This window comes from Mus pahari, chromosome 18, assembly GCF_900095145.1.
Source record: "Mus pahari chromosome 18, PAHARI_EIJ_v1.1, whole genome shotgun sequence".
NCBI classification, from domain to species: Eukaryota; Metazoa; Chordata; class Mammalia; order Rodentia; family Muridae; genus Mus; species Mus pahari.
In genome coordinates, this window is record NC_034607.1 from 48,623,547 (window position 1) to 48,640,533 (window position 16,987).

Genomic DNA, 16,987 nt, shown 5'->3' on the forward strand with positions numbered 1-16,987 from the left:
ATCAGCTTCTGCTTCCTGATCTGCTTGAGTTCCAGTCCTGACTTCCTTTGGTGATGAACAGCAGTGTGGAAGTGTAAGCCAAATAAACCCTTTCCTCCTCAGATTGCTTCTTGGTCATGATGTTTGTGCAGGAAAAAAAAAAAAAAAACCCTGACTCAGACACCACCCTTGAGCAATAGTAAACATAGATAATTTTTCTTCTGTCTTCAGCGCCTCCTTCCTCTACAGTTCACTTCCTCCCCTGCCTACCACTACCCTATCTACTCGTAGTCCTTCAGTGTAGAGACATGTTGTAGGGGCTCCTCTTTCCTTTTCCTATGTTTCATTCTTGCTAGGCAATTAAACCTATTCCCTTGAACCAAAGATACACAGCTATTTTGCTAGAGCTAGCATCCTTTGTGAACCTCAGATCCTTCTGAAACCTATTTTATATAAAACACAACCCCATACTTCCTCACCTTCACTAGGATCTTAGATACTCTAGAACTGTTCAGAAAAGAACTCATCACTCTCCCCACAGCATCCCAAACACTCTGTCACCTGTCTCATCTTCTGCTGTCCTTGTCATTATCTCCTCTCCCTCACCTCCTGCAGTGGCCATGCTTGCCCATAGCTTCCCGTGTAGAGTTCCAGTTCCCTACATTATCAAACATCACACCATCACCAGACCTGTTGACTTCCTTTCCACTTCCAGCATCATCTTCAGCACTGATCATTGGGCTGGAAATTGGTCTTGAGTCTTTCGCCTCCCCCAAATGATGTATATTAGCTTCTCTCCCATATATTTGTCCCATCAGGAAAGATCATTTCTGTCTTACTTTTCCCTTTGTGAGACCAGCAAATCTGGAGAATCTAATGCAGGACAGAGTACAAACAAGACGTTGTCTCCAGTCCCCTTCAGCTGATTCCAAAGTTCTTGTGATTTATCAAACCATCGAAAGAGACAGGAACGCGTTTCTGAGCTAAGTATATTTCTCTGCTGGCAATGAACTTGTGAGGGCAGAGAGCATCCGGTGGTGACCAGCCAAGTGAGAACAGCTTTGTTACCCTAAGGGTTCAGATGTATTTATCATGCTCCACCTGAAGGTGCTGCAGCTTAAGCTCTCAGGGCTCCTGCCTGCTTCAGCAACCTTATAGAAGCATGCAGCCTATCCCCACCTCCTCCCTTGTCACATCTATCATTCCTCTTCCTAGTTTCATCAAGATTTATAGGGATGACTGGCAGCAACGAGTCAGCAATGATTAACTGGAAGAGATACCTCTAAGTCACAGAACAATTCCCTTCTTTGGCAGTCTGAAGAAGGCATCTCATTTCTCCAGGTTATTTTAGTATTTGAATCTCAGTAATAAATGAAACCCTGAGTCCCTTGCTCCATTAGACAGTGAGACGGATACCATCTACATCTGGGGGCTGATGCAGAACTGGGAGTAGGACAGAGATTTTTCAATGGGCATCTCCTGCCAAGTAGCCTCTTCCTGCGCCATGACCTCCCGTCTCTCTTCCTGCGCCATGACCTCCCATCTCATTTCCTGGGCCACCAGAGGCTATCCAGTCACCTCTCAGGTGGTGGACAAAAAGGAAGTCTCAGGATTCGTGGTTTGTTCAAGAAAGACCTGGGAAAGAGACCTCAGCCTTCTAACGAACACCGATCAAATTACCTTTTAAGCTGCGGCACCTTCAGGTGGAGCATGATTACCAGATTAGCTCAATCTTCCCATAAGGTCTCAGTGCATTTGGCAATAAAGTGCTCAGAAAATCAGTCAAGGGGCAAGGAAATTTTCTCAGTAAAATACTTGCCTCATACGCATGAGGACCTGAGCTATAGAACCCTAGTATCCACATTTTTTTAAAATCTGGGTACAGTAGTACATGCTTATAATCCCAGCACTGAAAAAATAGGAGACAGGCAGATCCTGAGGGCTCACTGGGCATCATTCTCTACTGCCAATGAACCTAGGAGGCAGCTGGGGAAGGGCAGAGATGGTCAGAGAGCCATTAGCCGAGTCAGGCCAGCTTTGCTAACTGTATGGTTTGATGTCTTTATCATTAGTTAGCTTTATATTCTTCTCCTTCTGCCTGAAGGTGATGCATCTTAAAATCTCAGGGCTTCTGCTTCAGCAACTTTATATAGAAATGTGCAGCCGATTTCCACCTCCCTCTTATTTCTGTCACAGTTCTTATTTCTCCTCTTCGAAACCTAGACTAGTCAACTGGGAGCATCTTGGCTAGTGACAGTCTCAAGAGAAAAAAAAATCTAAAGGTGGACATAAAGGAACAACACCCAAAGTTGTCTCCTGGCCTTCACATGTATGCATATATGTGTGCACAGACAAAATAGAGGATCAAGCATGCACACACAGACACACACACACTCTCACACACACACACACACACACACACACACTCACAAAGCAAACTAACTAATTAGAAACAAGGTGCTATAAGCCCATTCTTGTTCATTACTCCATGAATGTTACAGAAGATGACTACAGAGTCGCACTCTGAACCATTAGGAGAGAAGTTGCTAGACACTTGTACACACTGGGAGAGCATAGCCATGAAGGCTAGCAGATCATGCCTTCATGTGTTTAGGCCTCTAGAATCCCTGTGGTTTGGTTCCGTGAACAACTTAATCATTGAAGAAATTCATTCCTTGCCAATATTTTATCACTTATTAATAGTATTCCATATCCATGCTGGTTCCAAAATACAACAGCCATACACAGTACTTCCTGATTATTAACACACACACACACACACACACACACACATACACGAAATAAAGACCACCGCAGTAAAATGCCTATCTATTTTCTTGCATTGAATGACAGTTAACCATATTAAGCATCTTGGTTTCCACATCTGTAAGACAGGGATGACAAGAATATCCACTCTCCCATAAAGCAAGTTTCTTAACCTTGGCATTATGACTGTCTAGAGTCTGATGATGCTTAGCTGTGGAGACTGTCCTACATAGTGCAGGATTTTTGGTATCATCCCGCAACTCCAACAATCCTATTCTCGTAGCAACTCCCTTTTGCCCAGTTGTGATCCTCAGAATGACTCTGTATATTGCCAGAAGTCCCTCTTAAGGAGCAGAGGTCACCCTTGTCTGAGCACCCACTGCTGCAGAGGAGTAAAGAAGGCAAGATGTAGAAAGTACTTCACCCTGATCCAGGCACCCAGGAGAAGCTCCCTGCCCTGACTCAGCAGAGGAGTCTGTTGGCAGAAACCCTAAGAAAGTTTGCCTTTCTGAACTGCCCCATCCTTCAAAGGCCTGGGTGAGAGGGTCCAGGTGTCAGAGACCACCTGAAAAACTTATAAGCGTGTTTGTTATTATCTCACCCTCTTCTCTATTGACTGGTACAAGCAATTTATTGGAAAATAGACTTTATTACTCCCCTTCAAAGCTTGAACGCCTGCCCAGCCAAAGACATTATACACTATAGTGAATATTTTTATGGGATTTTTACAAACAATAAAAATAACCCATCTGGTCTCCCCCTTTTAATCTTTGCTTAGAGGCCATTTCGTTACAACATGGAAATGCTGGCTTCCGAGCTGCACAGAAGGGAACACTGCAGTACCTCCTTAACCCTTCAGTGCCCACCACTGTTCTGCTGCTCCTCAAATAGTAAAGGCAGTGCTTGTGTTAACCGACAGCTCCCAAGAGATGGGTGTGAGGAATGGTCGTCAGTATCCCAGACCTTACCTTCGGCTCTCTGTCCGCACACGTTCAGTCAAGTTCATAGCAGTTGCCATGCTCCAGCCCCAGTGGTCCTTGAACTCACTCACAGCCCCCGCCTCCTTCCACTGTGGAAATCTAGACATGAGAAATGGTGGTTTCTCTTCAGTTTGGTTCTTTTTTTCTGACTAAGGGTTCACTCAGTCTTATACAGGATGTTGCCTTGGCCCCCTAGTCATCCCGGCGTCTCTCCTCTGAAGGAGCTTGAAGCTTTTGTAAAATGAGGCATACTGCCCTGCTTGGATGATCCTATCCAAGAGCTAGCGGACCTGTATTACAGCCCATAATAAGCTGTCTGCTCAGTAGTCTCAAAGACTCTTAAGCTTTAGGCAAAGTAAGATCTCAGGTCTCCTCATGCAAATGCTCCCCTATAGAGTCCTCTCCAACCCTCTCTACCCTCTGTACTCTTGGGTCATATTTTAAACTAGAACGTGTAATTGTCTATTTATCCATTCCATTTCACACCTTAGCCCCTTAAACAGAGACCAGGATATTGAGACAACTTTGAGTCTCTAAGTCAGTCTTCAGTTACTCCTCCTTCCCCCAACTTTTCTCAGCATCTTTAAACCCTCTTAAATTGTGACTGAGTTCATTCCGATCATCATCAAAAACAGGGTGAGTAAGTCATAGCCAACAACCCAAGTCCAGCCACAATCTGCCTTTCTACACAAGATGTTTTGGAAGACAGACAGGCTCATTTGTTTATGTCCTATCAGCACTGCTTTCCTAACACCACAGAGACCATTAATTGGGCATAGATCAGAAATATCTACCATCTGGCCCTTTACAGAAACTGTTTACCAAAACCCCTAAACTAAGCCTTGAAGGGTACAAAGCCTAAGACAGGTTGCTATGAGTTTTCCGTTTGTTTTAAAGTCACTAAGCAGTGTGTCTAGAAATTGTAGCTCACAAAGTTTTTAATTCATGCAAATGAAAAAAAAGAAATGCGATCATTCAAACCATCTTCTTCTTGAGTAGATTGTAATTAACACAGAGATCCATAACTAGATCCATAACTGGACAGTGTACGGAGAGGGAGAGACTTTGGAGCACCCATCCCTAAATGTGACGCCTTCATCCTTTCTCCACAAGGCCCAGGAATCTATGCCAAAGAGGAGATGCTAGATGACCCCAAGTCAAGAGTGTTTTCCAGATCTGACAGGCCTGACGCATCTATGAACTGATGGAGAGTATAGCAGCATGCATAGGACATGCCCAGGCTCAAGCCAGATGGGGCTCCAGCCATGGGAGGGGAAATGGAGGATCAATCCCGCCCCCAATCAAGAAGCTATTTGCAGTTGGCAAAGGGAAGAACAGTTTTCTCCAATGGAGTGTCACTGAGCATAGCAACTAGGAGTGTCACTAAGCATAGCAACTAGACTCCAGGTCCATGCCCAGGAGTAGTTGGCCAACACAAAATAAACTCCATGTTTGGGGCTGGTCATTTGTTCTGTTTGCTTTTCGCATTTGTTTTTTGTCTTACTGGGTTTCGTTTGTGTTTCAGTTTTACTTTTTGAATGTGTGTGTGTGTGTGTGTGTGTGTGTGTGTGTGTGTGTGTGTGGAGAGAGAGAGAGAGAGAGAGAGAGAGAGAGAGAGAGAGATGAGAAGGATCTGGGAGAACTTGGGAGAGGTGAAAAACATAGACAAGATGTATTAAAGACATTTTAAATGAAACATAAATAAATAAATGTGATCATCTCTAGGGGTTTGCTCAGAATTCAAGAAACACTTTGTTTTTGGTATATCTTGATTCTAATAATCCCCTCAAAGTAAAGAGGGTTAATTAGTTAATTGTTAATCATTTTATTCAAAATATGCTCATTTAAGTATAAAGGGAAGGGATGGAAGTAAATTCTGAAGAAAGAGTAAGAGTCTAGAGACAAATTGAGGCTAAGAAACAGCCAGAGCCCTGGGACCAGAACAGCTTCTGCAGAAACGGACTTGTCCCAGTGGAAGCTGTGATTGCCTCTAAGTGTGGGTATGTGGATGTGTGGAGATGAGATGTAGTGTGGCTCCCAAGGCAGAGAACTTGAAAAGTTACCATGGTCACTACTTGAAATAAGGTTCCCTCTTTGCTCAGGACTGGTCTTGTCCATGTTCTTAACAACATGGACAAGACCAGTCCTGAGCAATAAGGTTCCCTCTTTGCTCAGGACTGGTCTTGTCCATGTTCTTAACAACATGGACAAGACCAGTCCTGAGCAATAAGGTTCCCTCTTTGCTGACACTGTAGACAAGTGGTTACTTATTAAACCTAACAGTGCATTAGATGCCAACATCATTGTATGGAAATTAATTCTCACAGCCCTGAATCCAGAGAACTTATGGCCATTGGTCATCTTTTAAACTCTGGAGCATTCTCTCAGTTCTCCCAGATACTTCCAAGATCAAAGATCAGCTGTCTAAATTATGCAATGTAGAGTTAACTGTTCAAATGAGAAAATATTGACATGTTTGAACACATGGAGAAGCTAAACTACTATTAACAAATACTGAGCATAGGAACAAGTGGAGATGGGTCATTTGCTGGAGATAGGATGTTACAACTTGTTCAGAGAAGAGGGGTTGGGTTCTGGCAACCTTGGATTACAACCTTCATATGTGACCTCATATTTCTATCCTAGATAGTTTCTGTTGCTGAGACCAACCCTATGACCAAAAGCAACTTACAGGAGAGAAGCGTTTATTTCATCTTACATTTCTAGTTTCATGTTCCATCACCAAAGGATGTCAGGCAGCAACTCAAGGCAGAAACCGGAAGGCAGGAACCGAAGCAGTGGCCACAGAGGAGTGCTGCTTACTGGCTGTCTCAGTTAGGGTTGTACTGCTGTGAACAGATACCATGACCAAGGCAAGTCTTATAAAGGACAACATTTAATTAGGGCTGGCTTACAGGTTCAGAGGGTCAGTCCATGATCATCAAGGCAGAAACATGGCAGCATCCAGGCAGCCATGGTTCAAAAGGAACTGAGAGTTCTACATCTTCATCTAAAGGCTGCCAGCAGACTATTGTCTTCCAGGCAGCTAGGATGAGGTCTTAAAACCACACCCACAGTGGCATAGCTACTCCAACAGGCCACACCTTCTAATAGTCCCTGGACCAAGCATTTACAAACCATCATAGTGGCTTGCTTTGCATGACTCACTTAGCCTGCTTATATAGCCCAATACCACTTGCCCCAGAAAGTAGTACCTCCTACTCACAGACTTTTGAATCTGGTAGAAACCCACACACACTTCCAATTGGGATTCATTCTTCCCAAATGATCCTAGGTTGTATCAAACTGAAAAAGAAAAAAAAACCCTAACCAGCACATCTTCCAAGCCTTAGTTTATTCGCCTGAAAAACAGAAATACTAGCAATTTTCTATTAGAGGGATTACATAGGGATAAATGATATGATGACAGAGATACAGATAGAGATGGAGATGGAGATGGAGATGGAGATGGAGATGGAGATGGAGATGGAGATGGAGAGAATGCATGGTACCTGGAGCCCAGAAGCACTCCGGAAACATTAGAATTCTAGTGATTTCTAAGATTAATTCCCCAAATACTCCTCCTCATTTAACATTGAAATCGCATGCTTCACTTAACAGAACATACGGGTATAAGAATGTCTTGGTTTTCCCACGGCAAGAAACAAACTCTGGGGGGTTGATATGGAAAGAATGTTCTCAGTCCGCTGCCTACCAGTAATACAACCATCAAAGACACTGCCACAGTAAAGCAGCAATCGCCTTTGTTTTATTATTTTTTCCAAATAAAACTCACCCATGTTGAACTTGAGCACCAGCTGCCCAAGCATTCCACGTCCTCCAGCCTTCTGAGTACCTTCGCCTGTTAAAACACTGTGCCTCAAACTAGACTGATGCTTATTCTGCCCTTTGCGGATGGCCCAGACATGGGGATGGTGTTTAGGACACCAGGGACTCGGGATCCTTCTCCTTGGCTCTCCCACCTCCTGTGGTCCTTGAGCCAGACTTCATACCAACCAAAAACTTGCTAGTAACTCAAATTCTCAGACCCCACCCCAGGCTCACTGAATCAGGAGCTATGCATAAGGTAGGCATCTGTACTTTTAACAAGCCTCTTCAACATTGTCCTTATCTATGTGGACAGTATTTATGACTTTCCATGTCTAGACTTTGGAATTTCAAAAAGGAAGAAATAAAAGACAAATTATGCAACTCAGTACAAAACTAGATTTTTGGGCCTCTGGAGCCTGACTCAGATGCTGAGTGGATAGCTCAGATGTTAATGTGCTTGCTATGCACTGGATTTAATCCCCAGGACCCATGTAAGAAGCCAGGCATGGTAAGGCAAGCTTGTGATCCCAGCTCTGGGTAAACAGGTTGATCTTTGTTAGCTTTCCTGAGCACTGGGACCTGAGCCCCTGTAAGCCATTCTCTCTCAAAAACAAAGTTGGGGTAGGGTGTGGTGATCAGCAAGATGTCCCTGTGGGTAATGGTGCTGACTGTCAGGGTGAGTCCCCAGAGCCTAAGTGGTCAGAAGTAAGAATCAACTCTGGAAAGTGGGCCTCTAACCATCACATACCAGGATGTGGTCTGTGTGCATTCACACAGATAAAGGAGCAGGGAGGGAAGAGATGATTCCTGAAGAATGGCAGCCAAGATCAACTGTTGGCTTCCATACACATGTCCATGCATAGACACACATAGACACACACACAGGAAGAGACGGAGAGGGAGAGGGAGAGGGAGAGGGAGAGGGAGAGGGAGAATCTATACCACAATTCAAGGAGCCTTTTGCCCCTTCAGCATCCCCAGCACCTCTCAGGTGACATTTATTTCCCTTGGCATCTGTGACACCTCCAGCTGACTTCTTCCCTCCTCTAAATATTTATCATTCTCAAGTCAACCCTCGGAATGATGATCTTGTTCTTTCAGCCACTCCAGGTCTCCTTCCTTTGCTTCCCCAGAATCCTCTGCCTGAGGGAGAGAGTGAGGGAGCCAGGAGGAGCAGAACAGACCCCCCAGAATCAAGTCCTCTGTGTTCCTTGTCTCCTGCCCCCACCCCACTATCCCCACCTGCTTCTCAACTTCCAGAAACTTCCTTAGCTCGGCTTTCTCTACGTCCAGCTTTCCCAAATAAAGGCAAAATGTCGCACTCTGACAAAAAAGTGATAGATACCAGTTTTTTTAATCTCCACACATAAAAGGCTATAATACCAATAATAATAATAATAACCCAAGATATTTAAACCAATCACATTTTAAGGTCATAGAAGAAAGAGTTAGGCAGAAGAAATATTTGACCCAAGGATTTATTTTTTATTTTTTAAATGGGTCATTTGATACCAAATTTTAACTCTAAAGTTGCTCTGTTTTTATTGAAGCATTATTTATAGACAAAAATCTCCCACCCATATTGCCATCTCGTTATTTCCCTTAATTGCTAGAAGTAGAGATTCCCTAGCTGATGAAAGTTTCTAAATAGAAGCGGTGTTTAGTTAAATGACTAGAACAGTGCACACAGGGATGAAACCAAAGGAGCTGTTTCCTCAGTTACTCTGTTTCTTCCTTAAGTTTCTTTGGATGATTAAGGTCATGCTTGATTGGGTAAGGCTACACCTGGGTGATTAAGGTCATACTTGCTTGGTTAAGGTCAAGCTTGGGTGGTTATGGTCACACTTGGTTGGCTTAAGGTCACACTTGCATGGTTGAGGTCACACTTTGTTGCTTACAGTTCTATGTGATTGGTTAAGGTCATATGTGGTTGGTGAAGGTCGTCTTGGTTGGTCAGACTATAAAAATGAGTGTCTCTGCAGAGGTTCTGAATGAGCACCCTGAGGTGAGCGCTACACTACGCATCTTGCATTCAAGTCTATAATTCTCACAACCGTCTGTCTGTCCTTAGCTCCAGCTTTTCAGGTAAGAAAAATGACTCACAGAGACATCCACCACACACCAAGCCACAGAGGCTAGAACAAGTCCTCTCTCATGGAACCGAGACCCCAGACTCCTCAGCCCTCTGCTAAGAACAGCCTTCTACCAGTGAGCCATGCTTTTCTCAGGGAGGCTCCACAGAGCCACTTCCTCCTGAGATGCTAAAGACAGAAGAGCAGTTCTGTTCCAGACACTTGGTGCTTTGAGAGCAAGACATGGAAGCTGGCCAGAGGGAGCAGGGACCACAAAACAGCAGTCCTGAGAGATGCCAAAAGGAACTGCTGTTTCCTGATTCTCTGCTGTCCTTTACGCCTGACGCAAGCTACACTTGAGGATATGACTGACATCCCATGGGTTACATCTCCCCATGCCTCACCCCAACTTCTGCTAACAGTCCTGATGCCCCCAGCCCAGCAGCTCAATGATACTCCACCTAAAATTCACTGTTGTAATCTACAGATTTCATTCTTTAGGTTCACAAGACAAGAGCCTGGAGGCCACTAACCCGGTGGAAGTGTTGTGTGACTGAGTGTCTGGCACCCCTCCCTACTCCTGAGATAAACCCCACCTGAAATAAGAAGGAAGGCCTCTTTTGAATTCAAAGGCACCCTACTTTTCCTGTATCAATATCATTGCTAATGTGTTTTCTGCTCAACAAATAAAAACATATATTTAAAGGAAGGAAGAAACGGAGGGAGGGAGGGAGGGAGGGAGGGGAGGGAGGGAAGGGAGGGAGGGTGTTTAGCCAATCTAAGGGCAACTTTAAGGCCTTCTTGGTCAGGTGATAGGGGTCACTATGTAGACTGGCCCTTATCTGTGGGGACATTCCCTTTGTACCTACTTTAACAGGTCAAAGCTGGCATTTCATTTCATTGGTTTTGAAAAGTGGTTTGGTTTTTTTACTTTTTTTTCCCCCTTCATCTCAGGCTTCCTTCCCTTGCCTTTTTGGCATTTGAAATGTTAGAATTCTGGAACTCGTTTCATTTAAGGAGAAGGCGCTGAATGGTAAAGAAGCAGTTCTCAGCAACGCACCAACTCAGCTGATTTGCCACCCTTCCCCCTCCCCCAAAGCTGCCCTGCCTCCTGGAGAGGCAAGATAGCAGCCTAGCAGCAGCCGTCCAAACTCTGCTATTGCCAGCTTAAGGCCGCCTAATTCAGGGCAGCTTCTCCATGGATGGCTTTGGGACCATTCTATTCAGAGACAAGACAAATGGAAGACGATTGGCAAGGAAGACAGAAGACGTTCCGGTCAGCAGCAATTCATGCAAAGAAGAGGAAGCATTCTATTGAACCGGAGTTACCCGGAGCCTATTCACAGCCTCGACTGCAGATCGTAGCTGTCTCTATCCCTGAAAAGGAAAATGACTCCCTCTCGAAGCCTCTTTAATGAGGACTTCATCGAAGCCAGTTGAATTCCCATCGGCTGGGTATGGAAGTTTTCATCCACAGCTTTGCTGTGTGTTGATATTTCTTTTCTGTTACAAAGCTTTGGACTTGTCCCATGATGATGCAAATCCGTATCTAAACCCCAAATCCCAGAGCTGCTTCCCAGCCTCACCTGCCTGGAGAAGAAGGAAGCTGCTCACCACGCAACTCTGCTCATTCTCTCCAGCTCATTCCAGCACCCGCCTATGCAAAAGCCCAGCTCTCACTCCTAAGGGAATAGGTAGCGTTAATTCTGGAGACAAGTTGGAGTGATGGTTACCTCCAAATGACAAACCCGAAACTGGTAAGAGTTTCATCAAGCGTTTATAGTCACAGAAGCAAGGAAGGGCATGAATCAAGGCATTTTGCAAGCACATGGGTGGGAAGACACAGTCACAGCAAGAAACGCTCTGCTACAGGCATTCTGAGCCTTTGGGTTAATGGAAATCAGCGGTCTGTTTATCTACTATATCTCAGATTGCTTCTTCTGATTCTTACAAGGACATTAGATCAGACACCCAGAAGGGCAATGAATGGCTATCAAGGGGCTAAAGATAGATCTGCAACATCCCAACTCATGGCAGTTGCAGGAATTCTAATCTTTAATGTAGGTGTGTTCTTTTTATTTTTCAGAGAACTCTGGTTCACACTGACAGCAATAGGGCACTGAAGGATTCTACATCGAGGTCTATTTCTTCACAAATAGACCCTTCTTGTCTCTGGAGATATCATCGAGGCTTCCCAAGAACAGAAATCCAGGGATTTCCACCAGCAACCTTCTTAGAGAGTCCCAGGACCCTGTGAAACTCCCCAGAGTTGATTTGAGCAAGATGGGAAACACATAAAGAGACAGTTCTCAGGTTTTTCTGAAAAGAGCCAAACATGATGTAGATTACCAGGCAGGTCTCAAGGTCTCTTCCTGGAAGAGCTAAGTGGTCACAAGTGGCATTCGTACCCATGGGGAAACTAGCTGTCACTTATTCGGCTGCTCACAGGGAGAGAGGGAAAGGAAGGAGTAGCCAATCTGGGGACGCTTGCTCTGCATGGAGGGACAACTGCTCCTTGAACCTGCAGATCAGCTGATCACCCTGAGGACAGGGCTGCCACTCCCTAGCCTCTTTCTCAGCTGAATTTATCAGGGAGGCTTTTAAAAAAAAAAAGAAAAAGAAAAAGAAAACAAAAGAAAAACAAAAAACAAACAAAACAAAAACAAAAACAGATTAACAATTTCTTTGGACTCTGTTTCAGTTAGGAGAAAATGTTTTATGGTTATATTTGATTCGTTTGGTTTTTTCTTCCAATACCATTGATGTAGCATCCACAATAGCCCGCTGCTTTTCAAATCAAAGAGGACTATGACGATGAAATATAATAGAGTGTTGATGATTGAGAGAATCTCTGAGAGAACGTGGGGCGGAGGACTGCGGGAGGTGGCCTGGTAAGTTTCAGCTGGGTTGGAAGCCCCCGGGACAAAAAGGGACTGTAGGAGTTTCACCTGCTCCCTACACCAGGCCCCTGTCACACAGCCACAGCTCCCCATAGAAAGAGTTGAGACCATCACTCACATAGGGGGAGCACCCGAAAGACCCTCCACATGCAGATGAGCCATCCCTAACATCTCAGACCAAGCCAATAGGAAGAACCTGCTGTCGGACCCCAACCCACCCCAAAATGCATATAAGATTCTATCCAGTCAAGCTGTACTACAGAGTAATTGTGATAAAACCTGCATGGTACTGGTACAGCGACAGACAGGTAGATAAATGGAATAGAATTGAAGACCCAGAAATGAACCCACACACCTATGGTCACTTGATCTTTGACAAAGGAGCTAAAACCATCCAGTGGGGAAAAAAAAGACAGCAATTTCAACAAATAGTGCTGGCTCAACTTGTAGAAGAATGCAAATGGATCCATTCTTATCTCCTTGTACAAAGCTCAAGTCTAAGTGGATCAAGGAACTCCACATAAAACCAGAGACACTGAAACTTATAGAGGAGAAAGTGGGGGAAAGCCTCAAAGATATGGGCACAGGGGAAAAATTCCTGAACAGAACAGCAATGGTTTGTGCTGTAAGATCAAGAATTGACAAATGGGACCTCATAGAATTACAAAGCTTCTGTAAATCAAAAGACACTGTCAACAAGACAAAAAGGCCACCAACAGATTGGGAAAGGATTTTTACCAATCCTAAATCTGATAGGGGACTAATATCCAAAATATACAAAGAGCTCAAGAAGCTGGACTCCAGAAAATCAAATAACCCCATTAAAAAATGGGGTACAGAGCTAAACAAAGAATTCTCAACTGAGGAATACTGAATGGCTGAGAAACACCTGAAAAAATGTTTAACATCCTTAATCATCAGGGAAATGCAAATCAAAACAACCTTGAGATTCTGTCTCACACCAGTCAGAATGGCTAAGATCAATAATTCAGGTAACAGCAGATGCTGGCGAGGATGTGGAGAAAGAGGAACACTCCTCCATTGTTGATAGGATTACAAGCTGGTACAACCACTCTGGAAATCAGGCTGGCGTTTCCTCAGAAAATTGGACATAGTACTAAGGGAAGATCCAGCAATACCACTCCTGGGCATATACCCAGAAGATCATCCAACTGGTAATAAGAACACATGCTCTACTCTGTTCATAGCAGCCTTATTTATAATAGCCAGAAGCTGGAAAAACCCAGATGTCCCTCAACAGAGGAATGGATGCAGAAAGTGTGAGACATTTACACAATGGAGTACTACTCAGCTCTTAAAAACAATAAATTTATGAAATTCTTAGACAAATAGATGGAACTTGAAAATATCATCCTGAGTGAGGTAACCCAATCACAAAAGAACACACATGATATGCACTCACTGATAAGTGGATATTAGCCCAGAAACTTAGAATACACAAGATACAATTTGCAAATCACATGAAACTCAAGAAGAAGGAAGACCAAAGTGTGGATATTTCATTCCTTCTTAGAATGGGGAAACAAAATACCCATGGAAGGAGTTACAGAGATGAAGTTCAGAGCTGAGACAGAAGGAAGGACCATCCAGAGACTGCCCCACCCGGGGATCCATCCCATAGACAACCACCAAACCCAGACATTATTGCACATGCCAAAAAGATTTTGCTGACAGGACCCTGATATAGCTGTCTCTTGTGAGGCTATGCCAGTACCTGGCAAACACAGAAGTGGATGCTCACAGTCATCTATTGGAGGGAACACAGGGCCCCCAGTGGAGGAGCTAGAGAAAGAACCCAGGGTGCTGAAGGGGTCTGCAGCCCTATAGGTGGAGCAACAATACGATCTACCCAGCACCTGTTACACAGACCCGACCCGTAGGAGAGCTTAACCCTATTGAGCATGCGCTGAGGGGCTTGTGCCTCGGGTTCCTTGTGACAGGACTGATTCTCATCTTTACTGCTCAGTGTGTGACACTGGCCCAGGTGATGACATCACCCCCAGCCCATCAGTTTGCTCGCCTGTGAAAACTAGGAGTAAGGACAGGCACACTGTTGGGAGGAATATCAACTTTTGCATGCAAAACTTTGCCATAATTTTGCAGGCCTGAACTGAATCTGAACTCCAGTCAGTTCAGCCTTGCCAAATCCCATGTTAGGCTTGCCATTTCCCTCCACTTCCCAGATACGGCTCTTGCCCCAAACACGGGTGGGGCAGAGACTTTGCAGCCAGGAAAGGTCTTGACACTGGTAAGATTCCTGCTTCTGGGTTACTGGGTCACTGGGCTGGAGCCTGGTTGGTGTGATCACATGTGTTCTCTGTGTAAACATGGCCAGCTTTAGAGGATTCAAAGAGCAGAGGCGCGTGCTTTTCCACTAATTTTGTGTGTGTGTGTGTGTGTGTGTGTGTGTGTGTGTGTGTGTGTGTGTGTGACAAAGAAAAAGAGTAATGAGGAAGAAAATTAATTCCCTCAGACAGGCCATGTTTCTACCTGCCAGCTACTGAGCTGGGAACACCTGCATGTCCTGACTTGATTTAGGAGGCCCTGATGCCTTGCAAAATGATTAACAGAGGCTGGATGGGAGCTAAATAGTTTGACCAAATGTGGCACCCACTGCTACAAGTCAGCTTTTAAAGCTTGAGTCTGTGTGAACCCCGGAGCAGAATCGGCATTATACTGACAGCAGTGCTGCCTGCCCCTGCCTGTGCTCCTGTGCTGTCTTCACTTACAAAATGAGGAGGTGCCAGGGGCTCTAAAAAAAAAAAAAAAAAAAAAAAGGATGGATGGGGGCTGGAGAGATGGCTCAGCAATTAAGAGCACTTAAAGCTCTTCTAGAGGACCAGGGTTCAGTTCCCTGCACCCACATCATATGACTTAAAATTCTCTGTAACTCCAGTTTCAGGGGAGGACACCCTCTGGCCTCTTGAGGCATCTTGCATACATGTGGAACACATGAACTCATGCAAGCAGACCTAGACACATAAATATAAATAAATAATTCTTTTGAGAGAGACAGACAGACAGACAGACAGACAGGATGAGTACATGTTCAGATACATACATGCATGTCACATAGAAAGAATTATACAATAATGCCCCAAAGTATTCAAGTCTGGTTCTCTCTGGGGTCAGGGACAAGCATAGAGAAGGGGAAGGGAGAGGGGTAGAGTGAATCCTTTCCAGTTAGAAGGCATTTGTGTGTCACATGTGCAAGTAAAGCATAATGCGGGTGTCTACAGCACTAGCTGTGGGGAGCTGCAGCCATGGCTGTCACCATTAAGGGAGCCCAAAGGGAAGAGCTCATCCTCTGCCTGTTTGACGTGGACAGGACCCTCAAGCCAGCTCACCAGGAAAAAAAAATTCCCCTAGGGTATCAGTCCTCCTGCAGGAGCTGCAAAGTGGGGTACAGATCGGTGTGGTGGGTGGCTCGGACTGACCACTGTAAGATCGCTGAGCCGGGCGGGGGTGATGGGGATGAAGTCATTGAATAGTCTGACTGCGTGTTTGCTCAGAGTGCTACCATGCAGTACAAGTATGGACTGCTACTGGCCAAGCTGATGGTCAAGAACCACGTGGGGAAGGAGCTCCTACAGAACTTTATCAGCTTCTGCCTCCGTTACATGGCCCTGCTCCGACAGTCCGAGAAGCACACAACCTTCATTGAGCTCCATGCTGACCATCTTGCCCAGCTGCCACAGCTGCACCCTGGAAGAGAGGATGGTGTCCTATGAACAGGACAAGAAGGAAAATATCGGGCAAACGTTTGTGGTAGCCCTCGAGACCAAGTTTGACGCCAAGGGGCTGAGGTTCTCCAGAAGGAGACATGATAAGCTTGCAAGTCTTCCCAAGAGCTGGGATAAGCCCTATAGCCTCGGCCTGGATGAGGACAGCTTCGACATCATCCACTTCTTTGAGAATGAGACCAGTCCTTGCGGGAATGACCTTGAGATCTATACAGATTCCCCGATCCTTGGCTATAGCTGTGGTCTCCCCTCAGGACACTATACAATGATGCAGGGAGCTTTTTCTTCCCGGAGACAGCCCACGAGGCATGACAGTGCCTACAGCTGAGCATGGAAACCTTCAAGGAGGTCTGGCCAGCCTTGAAGAGAGAACCATGGGGTGCTGTGGTTCCCCTTACTCTGGTCCAACATATGTGGTCATGTTGGGCACCACAACGTCCACCTACACAGAACCAGGCTCTGTGTGGCAACCATCCCCAGCTTGGTGGCTTCTGATGAAATGCAGATGCACAGAAGGCCCTGGCTTCTGATGTTGCTGGCCTTTGGGACAGAATTGGTTTCATCCTAAAGGTTAGTGAGTGACTTATACTATTTAACCTGCTAGCCACAGACAGACAAGGGCAGAGTGGTGGGGAGAGGATATTACTTAAAGGACTTTGCCGCAAATATTAAAGTTCCCCAAACAAAACAAAAAA

General features: G+C 45.1%; 1 pseudogene; it reads left to right on the forward strand.

Annotated features, from left to right (window-relative positions):
* Positions 1-15,812: 15,812 nt before the first annotated feature.
* LOC110336132 lies at positions 15,813-16,604 on the forward strand (annotated as a pseudogene).
* The last annotated feature ends 383 nt before the right edge of the window (positions 16,605-16,987 follow it).